This window comes from Pseudorca crassidens, chromosome 13 (genome assembly GCF_039906515.1).
Source record: "Pseudorca crassidens isolate mPseCra1 chromosome 13, mPseCra1.hap1, whole genome shotgun sequence".
Taxonomy (NCBI): domain Eukaryota; kingdom Metazoa; phylum Chordata; class Mammalia; order Artiodactyla; family Delphinidae; genus Pseudorca; species Pseudorca crassidens.
The window spans coordinates 9,138,239-9,154,657 of NC_090308.1; the positions used below are offsets into that span (position 1 = coordinate 9,138,239).

The window sequence follows — 16,419 nt, forward strand, 5'->3', positions numbered from 1 at the left end:
GCGCCGATTACGTCATCGCGACAGCGACGGGCTCGTGGGTGGAGCACGCCGGCGGGAGGCGGGGCGTGGGCTCGGCTGAGGGGGCGGGGCGGCGTGCGGTGAGGGCGGGGTCACGTGCAGCCAGCCGCTGGTTGGGGACGCGCGCGGGCAGGGAGCAGCGGAGAGTGGTGGTCTCCCTGCCGACCTGGACCCGGGTGAACAGCTCGGGGCTGGCTGAGTCCGCGTGCCGGCAGGTAGGAAGGGAAGGCTGGGCTCGTGGGTGCGGGCTGGGGCCCTGGCGAAGCCCGGCACGGCGGGGAGTGGGGAGGGCGGCGACGGGGCGCGGCCCCTGACTGACCCGCTGACCCGCCGCTGGGCGTGAGGTGAGGGCCTCTCTCGCAGCCTCGGCAGCCCTACTCTTCTTTCCCGGTTGCCACTCTTCTCTAGTTACAATCCAAGGCCTAAAGAGCACCTGCCGGTACCATTAGCCCGGGCGCGGTGGTCACGGCAAGACGATGAAAATGAGGAGGAAACAGTCTCCTCGTTTAAATCCGAACCTTTCAGAAGGCAGCGTCTAGCTGGGACCCGAGAGGTTGAATAGATTGAATGCTGATAGGTCCTCCAAGCCCGGTAATTGTCATATTAAAGTGAAAGACCCAGAGTAAAGTAAAATTACTCTCTTCCCCAAATTCGGATCTGTGGGCTAATAGAGCGGTCTCTTTCTCCAATTGGCTTTACCAATGGAGAAATGAGGTTCTTGCTTTCTGTTCCTCAGATGAAATTGTACTTCTCTAATTGTGTGTTCATGTGATTTACGAACCTAGCTCTTCCATTTATTTCCCTCTTCCTGTGCTTCAAATCTTTCCCGTCCGGTTGGTTTCCATGTTGTTGTGCATGCTCGCTCCCTCTCTCTTTAATCTGACCCAGGTATAGTTCTTCTCAAGTATATTTTCTTTTTTTCCTTCTTGAATGCATTCTCCTCCTTGACGGTCTCATCACTTCCATCACATCAAACCTCCATTCTTGTGCTCCAGGTGCTGGCCTGATGCCTGCACATTAATGACCTGTGAGAACTCTAAACACCGCCTCTCAAACTGAACTAGTTCTCACTCCACCCTCACTTCAAAATCTGCTTTTCTTCCTGTATTTTTCCAAATCATCCAGATTTAAGACCTTATTTATTTATTCAGCAGAGATTTTGCACAATTATGTATTGCACAGACCCTATTCTATACAATGGTGAACAAGCAACTAATTATAGTGGGGGAGAGGGACACTAAAAATCAGTTAACAAGAAGGGGTAACTGATGTGAAGTTATAAAGAATGACTGGGAGGGCTTCTTTGGTTAGGAGGTCATCAGAAATGGCCTTCAGTTCAAGCAGATTTCTGAGTAAAACAGTAACTTCTACACACCAGCAATAACTAACTAGGAATTTTAATAATAAAAAAGATACTATTCATAACTGTATTAAAAACTGAAGGTATCTGGAAATAAATCAGACTAAAGCTGCATAGTCCTTTAAGGAGAGAATTATAATGCTCTACTGAAACACATAAAAGAAGACCCAGGTAAATGGAGAGATATACCATATTCAGGGATAGGAAGACTCAGTATCATAAAGATGTCAGTTTTCTCCAATTCTACAGATTCACTGCAATTCCAATTAAAATTGCTGTATAGTTTTTCATGGAACTTGACATGCTGAACCTAACATGTATATGAAAAGGCAAAGCACCCAGAATTGCTAACTCAATTTTGAAGAAAAATAAAGTCTCTTCCTCCCAGATATCAAAACAATATAAAGCCATGATAATTGAGACTACTGTCTTAATTACTGGTATTGGTTTAGGGACAGGTAAGTAGACTCATGGAACAGAATAGAGAGCTTAGAAACACGTCCACATACATATGGAAGCTAAGTATAAGGTTAGCTTTGGTAAGCTTTGGTATTACAAAAGCACAGAGTATTCAATAAATGATGCTGAGATATGTGATATCCGCATAGATTGAAGACAAATTAGATTCCTACTTCACACCGTTCACAATAGTAATTTCCAAATGGATTGAAGACCTAAGTGTGAAAGACACACATGAAAAATATTTAGGAAAAAAAAGGAAATATAGGAGGCTATGTTGTCTCTAGGAAAGATTTCTTTTTTGTTTGTTTTATTTGGGTTAAATACACGTAACATAAGATTTACCATTTTAGCCACTTTTAGGTGTACAGTTCAGTGATATTCATGTTATCATGCAACCATTACTACTACCTATCTCCAGAACTTTTTCATCTCTCTGGGAAGGATTTTTTAAGCTACAAAAGCACATTGAGGATGCCATTGCAAATGAGAGATGATGGTGACTTGCACTAGAGTAGTAACAGTGAGGATGGAAAAAAGTGGCAGGATTTGGCTTATATTTTGATGGCAGAGAACAAGAATTGTGCATGGTTTGGATACGAGGTGAGGGGAAAACAAGGAATCAAGGCCAACATATGTGTTTTTTGCTTGAGCTCTGAGGTAGATCATTCACCATTTATCATAAAAAACCGTTTACTATTTGTTTGGTGCTGATGAGGAGAATGAGAGGAGGAAGAGTTCAGGGAGAAAAAATAAAGAATTCTGTTTTGGACAGTTAAGTTTGAAAGGCCTGTTTTACATCCAAGTGGAAATGTTCCAGTAGCTGTTGGATACATGAGTCTGGAAAGATTGTGGCTGAAGGTACCACTTTGGGATCACTAGCATATAGATATTTAAAACTGTGATGTGTTAGAATTGGATTTGGTTTCATTACATAGAAAATATAATAATGGCTTAAATATGCATATGATTCTATAGGTAGGCAGGCCACAGATGGTATGGCAGCAGCTCTGTGATCATCAGGGATTCAGATTCCTCTGTCTTGCTGTTCTGCCATCCTTAGCATGCTACCTCATGATTGAGATGACTGCTTTAATTCCAAATGCCACCTGCTCATAGCAAGAGGGAAGCTTGATGGAAAGGCACATACTTTTCTCTTTAAGGACACTTCTCAGGTGTTGCATATGACACATCCACTTACAACCCATTAACCAGTTCTTAGTCAGTGACACACTAACAAGAAGGAAAGATAGGTGATGTAGTCTTTATTCAGCTGTGTGCCCAGTGTTTTATAGAGTTACACATGTATCTGCACTATGAACCAGCAATTCCACTCCTAGATATTTACCCAAGAGAAATGAAAATATATGTCTACAAAATGACTTGTATCAGACCGCTTGTGGTAGGCAGAATACTGGCGCCCCAAAGATGTCCATTCCCAAATCCCTGGAACCTGTGAATATGTTACATTACAAGGAAAAGGGGACTTTGCAGATGGAATTAAGGTTACAGATTTTAGGGTAGGGAGATTATTTTAGATGTTCTAGGAGAGACTAATGTAATCACACAGACCCTTTAAAGTGGAAGAGGAAAGCAGAAGAGTCAGAGATGTGGCAATGTGAGAAGGATAAGCTGTTGCTGGTTCTCAGATGTAAGGGGCTACCTGCAAAGACTAGAGGGAAGGCTCTGAGAGTGAAGGGTGGCACTCAGACAACAACTAGCAAGGAAACAAGGACCTCAGTCCTGCAGCTGCATAGAACTGAATTCTGCCAACAGCCTGAATGAGCCTGGAAGTGCAGTCTCCCTCAGAGCTTTCAATAAGTGATACAGCCCTGCTAACACCTTGGTTTCAGCCTATGAGTCTTAGATAAATTTAATCTAAAATGGTGTCTAGGAATCTGCGTTTTAATAATCTGCAGATAATTTTAGGGTGACATTTAGAGAAACACTGGTTTATATGCTGATCTTCAATAACTTCATCCAAAACTATGGTTTCAATTAATAATATGTGCCGATGACACAAATCTATAATAGATGACATAAATCTATATCTATAGTGTAGACCTCTCTGCCGAGCCCACATAGCTTAATGGACATCTTTCATGAATATTTTATAAGAACCTTCATCTTAGCATGTTGAAATTGGGAATTTCCCTCAAATCCATTTCTCTTCTTGTATTTTTCTATTTTGGTAAATGTTATCCCTTATATACTAACTAATCCAAACCAGAAACTGAGAATCATAATTGCCTCTTCCCTTTTACCCATTCCTCTCCATCTCTCACCCAGTTGTTTATCAGATTCTTTTCTCTTATTATCTCCTTAAGTCTGTTTTTTTCTTGATTATTCTCAGAGCCACTGCCTTAATTCAAGTACATGTTTCTCCTTGATTATTGTTAAAAGCCTCCCTATTGGTTCTCCCCATCTCTACTTTAGCTCTCCTCCAACCTATTTTCAATCTTGTCAAGTTTTCTAAAAAAAGTTTTTTAATCTTATTATTCTCTTTCTTAAAGTTAATCTCCCGTCAGCTTCCATAACTCAGGGTAAGCTTCATACTCCTTAATTTAGCTAAAAAGGACTTTCATGATTGACTGGCCCCTGCCTTCAACACTCCTCTGTTAGTAATCAATAAAATGACTTGACATAAAATCAGTAAGAAAGAAAACACCTCAAAAGCACCATCAACTAATAGTCATTTGTAGGTCCCTCTACCCAGCAACAACAGAATATACATTCTTTTCAAGTGAGTATGGAATATTCATCAAGAGAGACCATATTCTGTATCATAAAGCAAGCCAAGATTTAAAAGAATTGAAAGTATACAAAGCCTGTTCTCCAACCACAATGAAATTAAACTAAAAATCAATAACAAAGATACCTGGAAATTCCCAAATATTTGGACATTAAGATACTTCTAAATATCCCATGGGTCAAAGAGGAAGTCACAGTGCAATTAGAAAATATTTTTAATTGAATGAAAGAAAAAAAACAGCATATCAAAATGTGAAGGATGCAGTCAAATCAATACTTAGAGGGAAATTTTTGGCATTAAATATTTACATTAGGAAAAAGGAAATTTTAGATTAGTGATCTAAGCTTCAATTTTAAGAAGCTTGAGAAAAAAGAGCTATTTGAAATCAAAATAAGCACAAGGCAGAGACTATTAAGAGCACAAAGTAATGAAATTGATAATGGAAAAACAGGAGAGTAATTCAATGAAACTAAAACCTGAGTCTTTGAAAATATCAATGAAATTGAGAAATCTCTAGCTAGACTGGCAGAAAAAAAAGAGAGAAGAGACACGGATGTAGAGAACAAATGTATGGATACCAAGGGGGTGAAAGCAGAGGGGTTGGGGAGGTGGTGGGATGAATTGGGAGATATTGGGATTGATATATATACACTAATATATATAAAATAGATGACTAATAAGAACCTGCTGTATAGCACAGGGAACTCTACTTCGCTGTACAGTAGAAACTAACACAACATTGTAAAACAACTATAACCCAATTAAAAAAAAAAAAGAAAATGGTGAGGAAAAAAAAAGACACAAATTGTCAAAACTCAGGAATGAAAGAGAACATGTCACTTTAGACCCTAAGACCTTAAAAAGATAATGTGGGAATCCTACTTAAAACTTTTTAAGGAAGAAAGAATACATACATAAACTGGGTATACTACATACCCAGTATGTAGTATAAACATACTACATAAACTGTTCCAGAACATAAAAGAAGATGGAACACTTGCCTACTTATTTTATGAGACCAGCAATACCTTGATGTGAAAACCAACTACATCAGAAGAAAACTAGATATTAGTATCTCTTGTGAACATAGACACAAAAAATATTAACAAAATACTAGCAGGGGCTTCCCTAGTGGCGCAGTGGTTAAGAATCCGCCTGCCAATGCAGGTGACATGGGTTTGAGCCCTGGTCCAGGAAGATTCCACATGCCGTGGAGCAACTAAGCCTGTGTGCCCCAACTACTGAGCCTGTGCTCTGGAGCCTGCGAGGCACAAGTACTGAAGCCTGCGTGCCTAGAGCCCATGCTCCGCAACAAGAGAAGCCACCGCAATGAGAAGACTGCGTACCACATGAAGAGTAACCCCTGCTCACCGCAACTAGAGGAAGTCCGCGCACAGCAACAAAGACCCAATGTAGCCAAAAATTAAAAAAAAAAAAATTAGCAAATCCAAAACAATATTTAAAAAGGATATTGTATCGTGACTTAGGTTCATTCTGGGAATATTAATTGGGGAAATGTATTATATTAACAGACTACAGAAACATCATATGTTCACCTTAATTAATGCACAAAATGCTTCTGACAAAATTCAGCAGTTCAGGAATAGAAGGGAATGTCCTCAAAGAGAAAAAGGACAGCTACAAAGAGTCTACAGCTAACATCATCCTTAATGGTGAAAGACTGAATACTTTTCTCCTAAGGTCAGGAACAATACAAGGATATTTGCTCTCACTATTTTTATTCAGCATTGTATTGTAGGTCCTAGCCTGTGAAGTAAAGCCAGGTAAAGAAATAGAAGGCATATTGGTTGGAAAGGAAGAAATTGAACTGTCTCTATTCACAGGCAACATAACTGTCTATGTAGAAAAATCCAAAACAATCTACAAATAAAGGTCCCAAAATTAATAAATGAGCTTAGCAAGGTCACAGGATACAAGGAAATACACAAAACTCAATCATTTTTATATACTAGTAGTGAACAACTGGAAATTGAAATTAAAACCCAAATAATTATTTATAATTGTACTAAAAACCATAAAATACTTTGGTATAACTCTTTAAAAGTATATACAATATTTGTATGCTGGAAATTACCAAACATATGTGAAAAACATGATAGATGATTGAACAAATAGATAATCCATATTAATGGATTGGAAGACTCAATCGAAATTTCAGAAGAATTTTTTTGTAGAAATAGACAAGCTGATTCTAAAATTTATATGGAAGGGCAAACTGGAGTAGCAAACACAATTTTGAAAAAACACAACAGGGCTTCCCTGGTGGTGCATTGGTTGAGAATCTGCCTGCCAATGCAGGGGACACGGGTTCGAGCCCTGGTCTGGGAAGATCTCACATGTCACGGAGCAACTAGGCCCATGAGCCACAACTACTGAGCCTGCATGTCTGGAGCCTGAGCTCCACAACAAGAGAGGCCGCAATAGTGAGAGGCCTGCACACCGCGATGAAGAGTGGCCCTCGCTTGCTGCAGCTAGAGAAAGCCCTCTCACAGAAATGAGGACCCAACACAACCAAAAATAAATAAATTAATAAATTAATTAACAATACAAAACAAAAAAACAACAAAGTTCAAAGATACACATTACCTGATTTCAAGTCTACTGTAAATATACAGGAGTCAGGATGAATGTGGCATTGGAACAAAGATTGCGTCAACGTATAGATCAATGAAACAGTAATAGACATGTATACATGTGGTCAGTCAACTGATTTTTGGCAAAGATGCAAAGGCAATTAAATGGGGAAACAGTCCTTTCAACAAATGATTCTAGAACAATTGCATATGCATATGCAAAAAAAGAACCCTAATCTATAACTTTCACTCTATACAAAAATCCACTCAGCATGGATCATAAACCTAAATGTAAAACCTAAAACTGTTAATCTCCTAGAGAAAAGTATAGGAGAATAACTTGGTGACCTTGGATGAAGGAAAGATTTCTTTTATGACACACCAAAATCATGATCCATAAAGTTAAAAGTTGATTAATTTGACTTCATCAAAATTGAGAACTTTTGCTCTTTGAAAACACATTTAAGAGAATGAAAAGACAAGCTGTAGGCTGGAAGAACATATTTACAAATCACATGTCTAACAAAGACCATTTATCCAGAGTATATATAAAATACTCCCAAAACTCAATAAATAGGAAACAAACAACCTTATTAAAAATGGTCAGGGACTTCCCTGGCGGTCCAGTGGTTAAGACTCTGCACTTCCACTGCAGAGGGCAAGGGTTTGATCCCTAGTCGGGGAACTAAGATCCCGCATTCCATGTGGTGCAGCCAAAAAAAAGGGGCAAACATTTTTTTACAGACTCTTCACCAAAGAATAAATAGAGATGGCAGATAAACCCATGAAAAGATGCTCAACATCACTGGTCATTAAAAAAAATGAAAGTGGGACTTCCCTGGTGGTCCCGTGGTTAGGACTTTGCCTTCTGTTGCAGGAGGTACAAGTTCAGTCCCTGGTTGGGGAGCTAAGATCCCACATGCCTCGTGGCCGAAAAACCAAAAACATAAAATAGCAGTATTGTAATAAATTCAGTAGAGACTTTAAAAATGGTCCACATAAAAAAATATATCTTACAGAAATGCAAGTTAAAACCATAATGAGATATTATTATACACCTATTAGAATGCATAAAATTAAAGTGACTGACCCTGTCAAGTGTGAATGAAGATGCAGTACAACTGGATCTCTAATAATTTACTGTTGGTAATACAAAATGGTACATCCATTTTGGAAAAGTTTCTTATAAAGTTAAACTACATTTACCTTATGACTCACATCTAGGTTTTTACCCAAGTGAAGTGAAAACTTATATTAACACAAAAAAATCTGTATGCAAGTGTTTATAGCTACTTTGTTCATAATCACCAGAAACTGAAAACAAGCCAAATATCCTTCAGCTGGGGAATGTATAAACAAACTAGTATATCCATAGGATGGAATGGTACTAAGCAATAAAAAAAATAAATTACTAATACAACAACACCGATGATTCTCAGTTGCCTTTTGCTAAGTGAAGGAAACCAGACTCATAGGCTACATACTGTATGATTTCGTTTACATGGCATCTTTGCAAAGGCAAAACTATAGTGACAGAAAACAGATCAGCGGTTTCAAGAGCTAGGTGTGGAAGAGATTTGACTACAAAAGGGGAAAGAATTGTTTGGGTTGATAAGACTGTTTTAAATTTTGATTTGATGGCATTTATCAAAACCTTAGAGCTGTACGTTTAAAGGGTTAATATTACTATGTCTAAAACACCTTAAAAATGGAAAAAAAAGTATATGAACAAAATTTTTTTATCAGGGACTTCCCTGGTGGCACAGTGGTTGAGAATCTGCCTGCCAGTGCAGGGGACATGGGTTCAATCCCTGGTCTGGCAAGATCCCACACACCACGGAGCAACTAGGTCCAGGTGCCACAACTACTGAGCCTGCGCTCTAGAGCCTGCGAGCCACAACTACTGAGCCTGTGTGCCACAACTACTAAAGCCTGTGTGCCACAAATACTGAGCCCACATGCCACAACTACTAAAGCCCGCGTGCTCTAGGGCCTGTGTGCCGCAACTGCTGAGCCTGCATGCCTAGAGCTTGTGCTGTGCAACAAGAGAAGCCACCACAGTGAGAAACCTGCACACCGCAACAAAGAGTAACCCCTGCTCGCTGCAACCAGAGAAAGCACATGCATAGCAGCGAAGACCCAATGCAGCCAAAAAAAAAAAAAATTATTTTATCACTTCTTCCTCTGAAACTGAGAGGCAAACCTGTAGCACTCTTGATAGACAACTTAGGACCACTAATTTTCTAGATATTAAGAAACACTGATGTGGGCAATGGGGAATTATTGAAAGATTTGAAGCAGGGGAATAACGTGCTCAGATTTAAGAAGTTACTTTTACTTCCAGGCAGCATCCTCTGCTCCTTCCATACACATGAAACTTTTTAGTTAGGATGCAGTGAAAGAACTTGGAATTGTGAGAAGGAAGAGAAGAGGAAACTCAGGAAAAGTTGTAGCACTGAGGGAAAGCTTGAAGCAAGTTATTGGGTTATCAGAAACTGATAAGAGACCTTAATTACTTGGACCTTATATGCAACAGAGTTAAAGTCAGCCTAGCTTAAAGGTGATTGTCTTGAAGGTGTACACATTCAAGGAAATAGGGACTAGCAGATTTTTTCCATTAGACTATAGAAGCAGCATGAAAACTTTCTTTTACCAAGAGCATTAAAGAGTGGAAATTGGAACTCTGATTAAAACCACTTATGGTTGTGGGGTTTGAATTCACACTGTCCTCATAGTGCTGGGAACCCAGGTTGAGATATCCAGAAATTTGTAATACCTGTCATACTTTGACCAAGAAAGTTTAAAACTGCTGTGTGCACAGTTGACCCAGAGCACATAGGACTCCCACAGAAAATATTCCCACTGAAGATGAGCTCTCAATCAAAGATTACAAAGCATATAGACAAACCACTGTGAAAGATAGCCAGCCCTAATTATTAGAAATAGTGGTCCAACAGACAAACTTTAAAATAAGTATGTTTCAACTGTAAAGGAAGGTTTAGAAACCACATGTACCAGCTAGCTTTTTGCTGCACTGTAAACTATTCCAAAGCTCAGTTTACTAAAACAACCATTTTATTATTGCTTATAAGTCTAAGGGTTGAATATGGGTTTTGTAGGGTCAGCTAGGGGCTAGTTAGCTAGAGATTACCTCATACGCCTGTCAGCTGGTGCTGGCTGTCAGTTTGTACTGGTGTTTGGGCAAATGGGGATATTCGGCAGCATTTCTCTTTTCATTCAGCAGAGTAAGCTGGGCATCTTTTCATGGTGGAGGTCACACAGTTCCCAAGAGCAGCAAAGACAGAAGCCTCAGTGTGCAAGTGCTTCTCAAGTCTCTGCCTGCATCATGTTTCTGTTGTCTTATGGCCAAAGTCAGTTGTAAGGCCAGTCCCTAGTCAGTATGGGAAGGCACTAGCAAGGAACATTCACACAGGAAAAGGAATAACTTGTGGCCATTTTTACAATCTGTCATAATTTAAGACAGAAACAGAATAGTGTGTAAAAAGAGCAGACAAGTGTGAAAGTAAGCCAAATAGAAGTTTTAGAAATAAAAGTAACTGAAATAATCAGTAGATAGATTGAATGGCAAGCTAAATACAGCTAAATAAAGGATGAATTGGAAGATAGATTTGAGGAAACAATCCATAATGCATGTCAGGGACAGAAAAAGGTAGAAAATATGGAAGAAACTGATATTTGGAGTATAGAGTAAGAAAGTCTAACATACATCTAATAGGAGTACCAGAAGGAAAAAATAGAATGGAGCACACCAAATCCTGAGCAGTATATGTAAAACACCCATAAAATTGGGACATTTAAGAACATCAGAAATAAAAGATCTTAAAATTGGTGGATGAAATAAAATAATCATGATAATGATAAAATTTATTGAGCACTTAACTTGGAATAGACACTATTCTGTGTGTTTTACATGTATCAACTCATATAATATTTATAATAACCCTTTAAAGTAGTCCTATTGCTACTGCCATTTTGTAGATGAGGAAAGTGAGGCACAGAGAGGTTAGTTAGTCCATAATCATATGTCTAGTTGTGTTTTAAAATGTACTCAGGATTTCTTTTTAATCATGGATGGTAAGGTGACACAAAGACAGCTGCCTTGAAAGAAGAGTTTAGTGTTGTTTCCAAGAGGAGGGATGTGCCATGCCGTGCACAGCCACCTGGGGAAACATTAGGGTTCCCCGGTGTAGAAGGAGTTAGAGGGAAACCATGGGCCAGAGCCTTTGTTGTGATTTTCATGGGAAGGAATGGATAAGACAGGATAGATAAGCTGAACAAGTTTAGGGTTGGATAGATTGAATAATTTTGGCAGCCTCTGGGCTGTACGGGAGGTCCCTAGTTGTCTGATACCTGGCCCTGGGTTGATTCAGGGTAAGGGGAATATTGGCATGGTGTATGATAAATAAAGGAGGCATTGCAGAGTAGAGACTAAGGATTGGTGGGTTTGCCTGTGAAAGGTGTGCTTAGAAGCAAAATTCTTCACAGTTTCTAAGAATTAGGTAACCCTGGAAGGGGAAGTCACCTCCTGGGTCCTCAAGGCCCCAAGATGTCAGAGCATCATAAAAGACACAACTAATATAGGTTGTTGGCGGAACTGGATTTGAAACTAGGCAGTGTGGTTCTACAGAGAATATTATAAACCTCTTTATATTTTGCCTGCAAAGAAACAAAAAGTAGACTTACAACAGATTTCTTATGAGCATCAATAAATATCAGATGAAATGTCACTAGAAGTAGCATGAACATGCTTAAGGAAACCTACTATTAATTTAGAATTCTAAACCCAGCTAACTATATTTTAGGACAGAGTGAAATATAAAACATTTAATTTATTTATTTTTATTGAGGTACAGTTGATTTACAATATTATATTTGTTTCAGGTGTACACCATAATGATTCAAAATTTTTTTTGAATTTTATTTTTTTACACAGCAGGTTCTTATTAGTTATCCATTTTATACATATTAGTTTATATGTGTCCATGCCAATCTCCCAATTCATCACACCACCACCATGACCCCACCACTTTCCCCCCTTGGTGTCCATATGTGTGTTCTCTACATCTGTGTCTCTTATTTCTGCCCTGCAAACTGGTTCATCTATACCATTTTTCCAGGTTCCATATATATGCATTAATATACGATATATGTCTTTCTCTTTCTGACTTACTTCACTCTGTATGACAGTCTCTAGATTCTTCCACATCTCTACAAACGACCCAATTTCGTTCCTTTTTATGGCTGAGTACTATTCCATTGTATATATGTACCACATCTTCTTTACCCATTCGTCTGTTGATGGGCATTTAGGTTGCTTCCATGACCTGGCTATAGTAAATAGTGCTGCAGTGAATATTGGGGTGCATGTGTCATTTTGAACTATGGTTTTCTCTGGGTACATGCCCAGTAGTGGGATTGCTGGGTCACATGGTAATTCTATTTTTAGTTTTTTAAGGAACCTCCATACTGTTCTCCATAGTGGCTGTATGAATTTACATTCCCACCAACAGTGCAAGAGGATTCCCTTTTCTCCACACCCTCTCCAGCATTTATTGTGTGTAGATTTTCTGATGATGCCCATTCTAACTGGTGTGAGGTGATACCTCATTGTAGTTTTGTTTTTTTAACATCTTTATTGGGGTATAGTTGCTTTACAATGGTGTGTTAGTTTCTGCTTTATAACAAAGTGAATCAGTTATACATATACATATGTTCCCATATGTCTTCCCTCTTGCATCTCCCTCACTCCCGCCCTCCCTATCCCACCCCTCCAGGCTGTCACAAAGCACCGAGCCAATATCCCTGTGCCATTCGGCTGCTTCCCACTAGCTATCTACCTTACTACGTTTGTTAATGTGTATATGTTCATGACTCTCTCTCGCCCTGTCACAGCTCACCCTTCCCCCTCCCCATAACCTCAAGTCCGTTCTCTAGTAGGTCTGCGTCTTTATTCCTGCCTTACCCCTAGGTTCTTCATGAAATTTTTTTTTCTTAAATTCCATATATATGTGTTAGCATATGGTATTTGTCTTTTTCTTTCTGACTTACTTCACTCTGTATGACAGACTCTAGGTCTATCCACCTCATTACAAATAGCTCAATTTCGTTTCTTTTTATGGCTGAGTAATATTCCATTGTATATATGTGCCACATCTTATTTATCCATTCATCCGATGATGGGCACTTAGGTTGTTTCCATCTCTGGGCTATTGTAAGTAGAGCTGCAATGAACATTTTGGTACATGACTCTTTTTGAATTTTGGTTTTCTCAGGGTATATGCCCAGTAGTGGGATTGCTGGGTCATATGGTAGTTCTATTTGTAGGTTTTTAAGGAACCTCCATACTGTTCTCCATAGTGGCTGAACCAATTCACATGCCCACCAGCAGTGCAAGAGTGTTCCCTTTTCTCCACACCCTCTCCAGCATTTATTGTTTCTAGATTTTTTGATGATGGCCATTCTGACTGGTGTGAGATGATATCTCATTGTAGTTTTGATTTGCATTTCTCTAATGATTAATGATGTTGAGCATTCTTTCATGTGTTTGTTGGCAGTCTGTATATCATCTTTGGAGAAGTGTCTACTTAGGTCTTCTGCCCATTTTTGGATTGGGTTGTTTGTTTGTTTTTTTGTTATTGAGCTGCATGAGCTGCTTGTAAATTTTGGAGATTAATCCTTTGTCTGTTGCTTCATTTGCAAATATTTTCTCCCATTCTGAGGGTTGTCTTTTGGTCTTGTTTATGGTTTCTTTGCTGTGCAAAACCTTTGAAGTTTCATTAGGTCCCATTTGTTTATTTTCGTTTTTATTTCCATTACTCTAGGAGGTGGGTCGGAAAGGATCTTGCTGTGATTTATGTCATAGAGTGTCCTGCCTATGTTTTCCTCTAAGAGTTTGATAGTTTCTGGCCTTACATTTAGGTCTTTAATCCATTTTGAGCTTATTTTTGTGTATGATGTTAGGGAGTGATCTAATCTCATACTTTTACATATACCTGTCCAGTTTTCCCAGCACCACTTATTGAAGAGGCTGTCCTTTCTCCACTGTACATTCCTGCCACCTTTATCAAAGATAAGGTGTCCATATGTGCGTGGGTTTATCTCTTGGCTTTCTATCCTGTTCCATTGATCTATCTTTCTGTTTTTGTGCCAGTACCATACTGTCTTGATTACTGTAGCTTTGTAGTATAGTCTGAAGTCAGGGAGCCTGATTCCTCCAGTTCCTTTTTTCGTTCTCAAGATTGCTTTGGCTATTCGGGGTCTTTTGTGTTTCCATACAAATTGCGAGATTTTTTGTTCTAGTTCTGTGAAAAATGCCAGTGGTAGTTTGATAGGGATTGCATTGAATCTATAGATTGTTTTGGGTAGTAGAGTCATTTTCACAATGTTGATTCTTCCAATCCAAGAACATGGTATATCTCTCCATCTATTTGTATCATCTTTAATTTCTTTCATCAGTGTCTTATAATTTTCTGCATACAGGTCTTTTGTCTCCTTAGGTAGGTTTATTCCTAGATATTTTTACTTTTTTGTTGCAGTGGTAAATGGGAGTGTTTTCTTGATTTCACTTTCAGATTTTTCATCATTAGTATATAGGAATGCCAGAGATTTCTGTGCATTAATTTTGTATCCTGCCACTTTACCAAATTCATTGATTAGCTCTAGTATTTTTCTGGTAGCATCTTTAGGATTCTCTATGTATAGGATCATGTCATCTGCAAACAGTGACAGCTTTACTTCTTCTTTTCCGATTTGGATTCCTTTTATTTCCTTTTCTTCTCTGATTGCTGTGGCTAAAACTTCCAAAACTATGTTGAATAAGAGTGGTGAGAGTGGGCAACCTTGTCTTGTTCCTGATCTTAGTGCAAATGCTTTCAGTTTTTCACCATTGAGGATGATGTTTGCTGTGGGCTTGTCATATATGGCCTTTATTATGTTGAGGAAAGTTCCCTCTATGCCTACTTTCTGCAGGGTTTTTATCATAAATGGGTGTTGAATTTTGTCGAAAGCTTTCTCTGCATCTATTGAGATGATCATATGGTTTTTCGCCTTCAATTTGTTAATATGGTGTATCACGTTGATTGATTTGTGGGTATTGAAAAATCCTTGCCTCCCTGGGATAAATGCCACTTGATCATGGTATATGATCTTTTCAATGTACTGTTGGATTCGGTTTCCTAATATTTTGTTGAGAATTTTTGCATCTGTGTTCATCGGTGATATTGGTCTGTAACATTATTGTTTTGTGATATCTTTGTTTGGTTTTGGTATCAGGGTGATGCTGGCCTTGTAGCATGAGTTGGGAAACATTCCTTCCTCTGCAGTTTTTTGCAATAGTTTGAAAGGGTAGGTGTTAACTCTTCTCTAAATGTTTGGTAGAATTCACCTGTGAAGCTATCTGGTCCTGGACTTTTGTTCATTGAGAGGTTTTTTTAAAAATTACTGATTCAATTTCATTACTGGTAATTGGTCTGTCCATATTTTCTATTTCTTCCTGGTTCAATCTTGGGAGATTGTACATTACTAGTAATTTGTCTGTTTCTTCTAGGTTGTCCATTTTATTGACATACAGTTGTGCATAGTAGTCTCTTATGATCCTTTGTATTTCTGCGGTGTCAGTTGTAGCGTCTGAGTTCTAATTTTATTGATTTGGACCCTCTTTTTTTCTTGACGAGTCTAGCTAAAGGTTTATTGATTTTGTTTAGCTTTTCTAAGAACCAGCTCTTAGTTTCATTGATCTTTTCTATTGTTTTCTTAGTCTGTATTTCATTTAAATATGCTCTGATCTTTATGATTTCTTTCCTTCTACTAATTTTGGGTTTTGTTTGTTCTTCTTTTTCTAGTTCCTTTAGGTGTAAGGTTAGGTTGTTTATTTGTTTTCTTTCTTGTTTCCTGTGGTAATCTTGTATTGCTATAAACTTCCCTCTTAGAATTGCTTTTGCTGCGTCTCATGGATTTTGGATCATTGTGTTTTTGTTTTCATTAGCCTCCAGGTATTTTTCTGATTTCCTCTTTGATTCCTTCAGCGATCCATTGGTTGTTTAGTAGCATATTGTTTAGCCTCTACACATTTGTGGAGGTTTTATGCAGTTTTTTTCTTGTAGTTGATTTTTTTTCTTGTAATAAATTTATTTAGTTATTTATTTTTGGCTGTGTTGGGTCTTTGTTGCTGCATGTGGGATTTTTCTAGTTGTGGAGAGCAGTGGCTACTTTTCATT

General features: G+C 38.6%; 1 protein-coding gene across 4 annotated transcripts in view; it reads left to right on the top strand.

Moving 5' to 3' along the window:
- The first annotated feature begins 97 nt into the window (after window positions 1-97).
- SERAC1 (serine active site containing 1) overlaps window positions 98-16,419 on the top strand; it is a 77,643-nt gene continuing 61,321 nt past the window's right edge. For 3 of the 4 annotated variants that reach the window (XM_067701671.1, XM_067701672.1, XM_067701670.1), the window contains exon 1: window positions 98-233. The gene's annotated coding sequence lies outside the window, so the exon portion shown is untranslated. The remainder of the gene's footprint in view (window positions 234-16,419) is intronic. The other variant, XM_067701673.1, reaches the window with a different exon arrangement.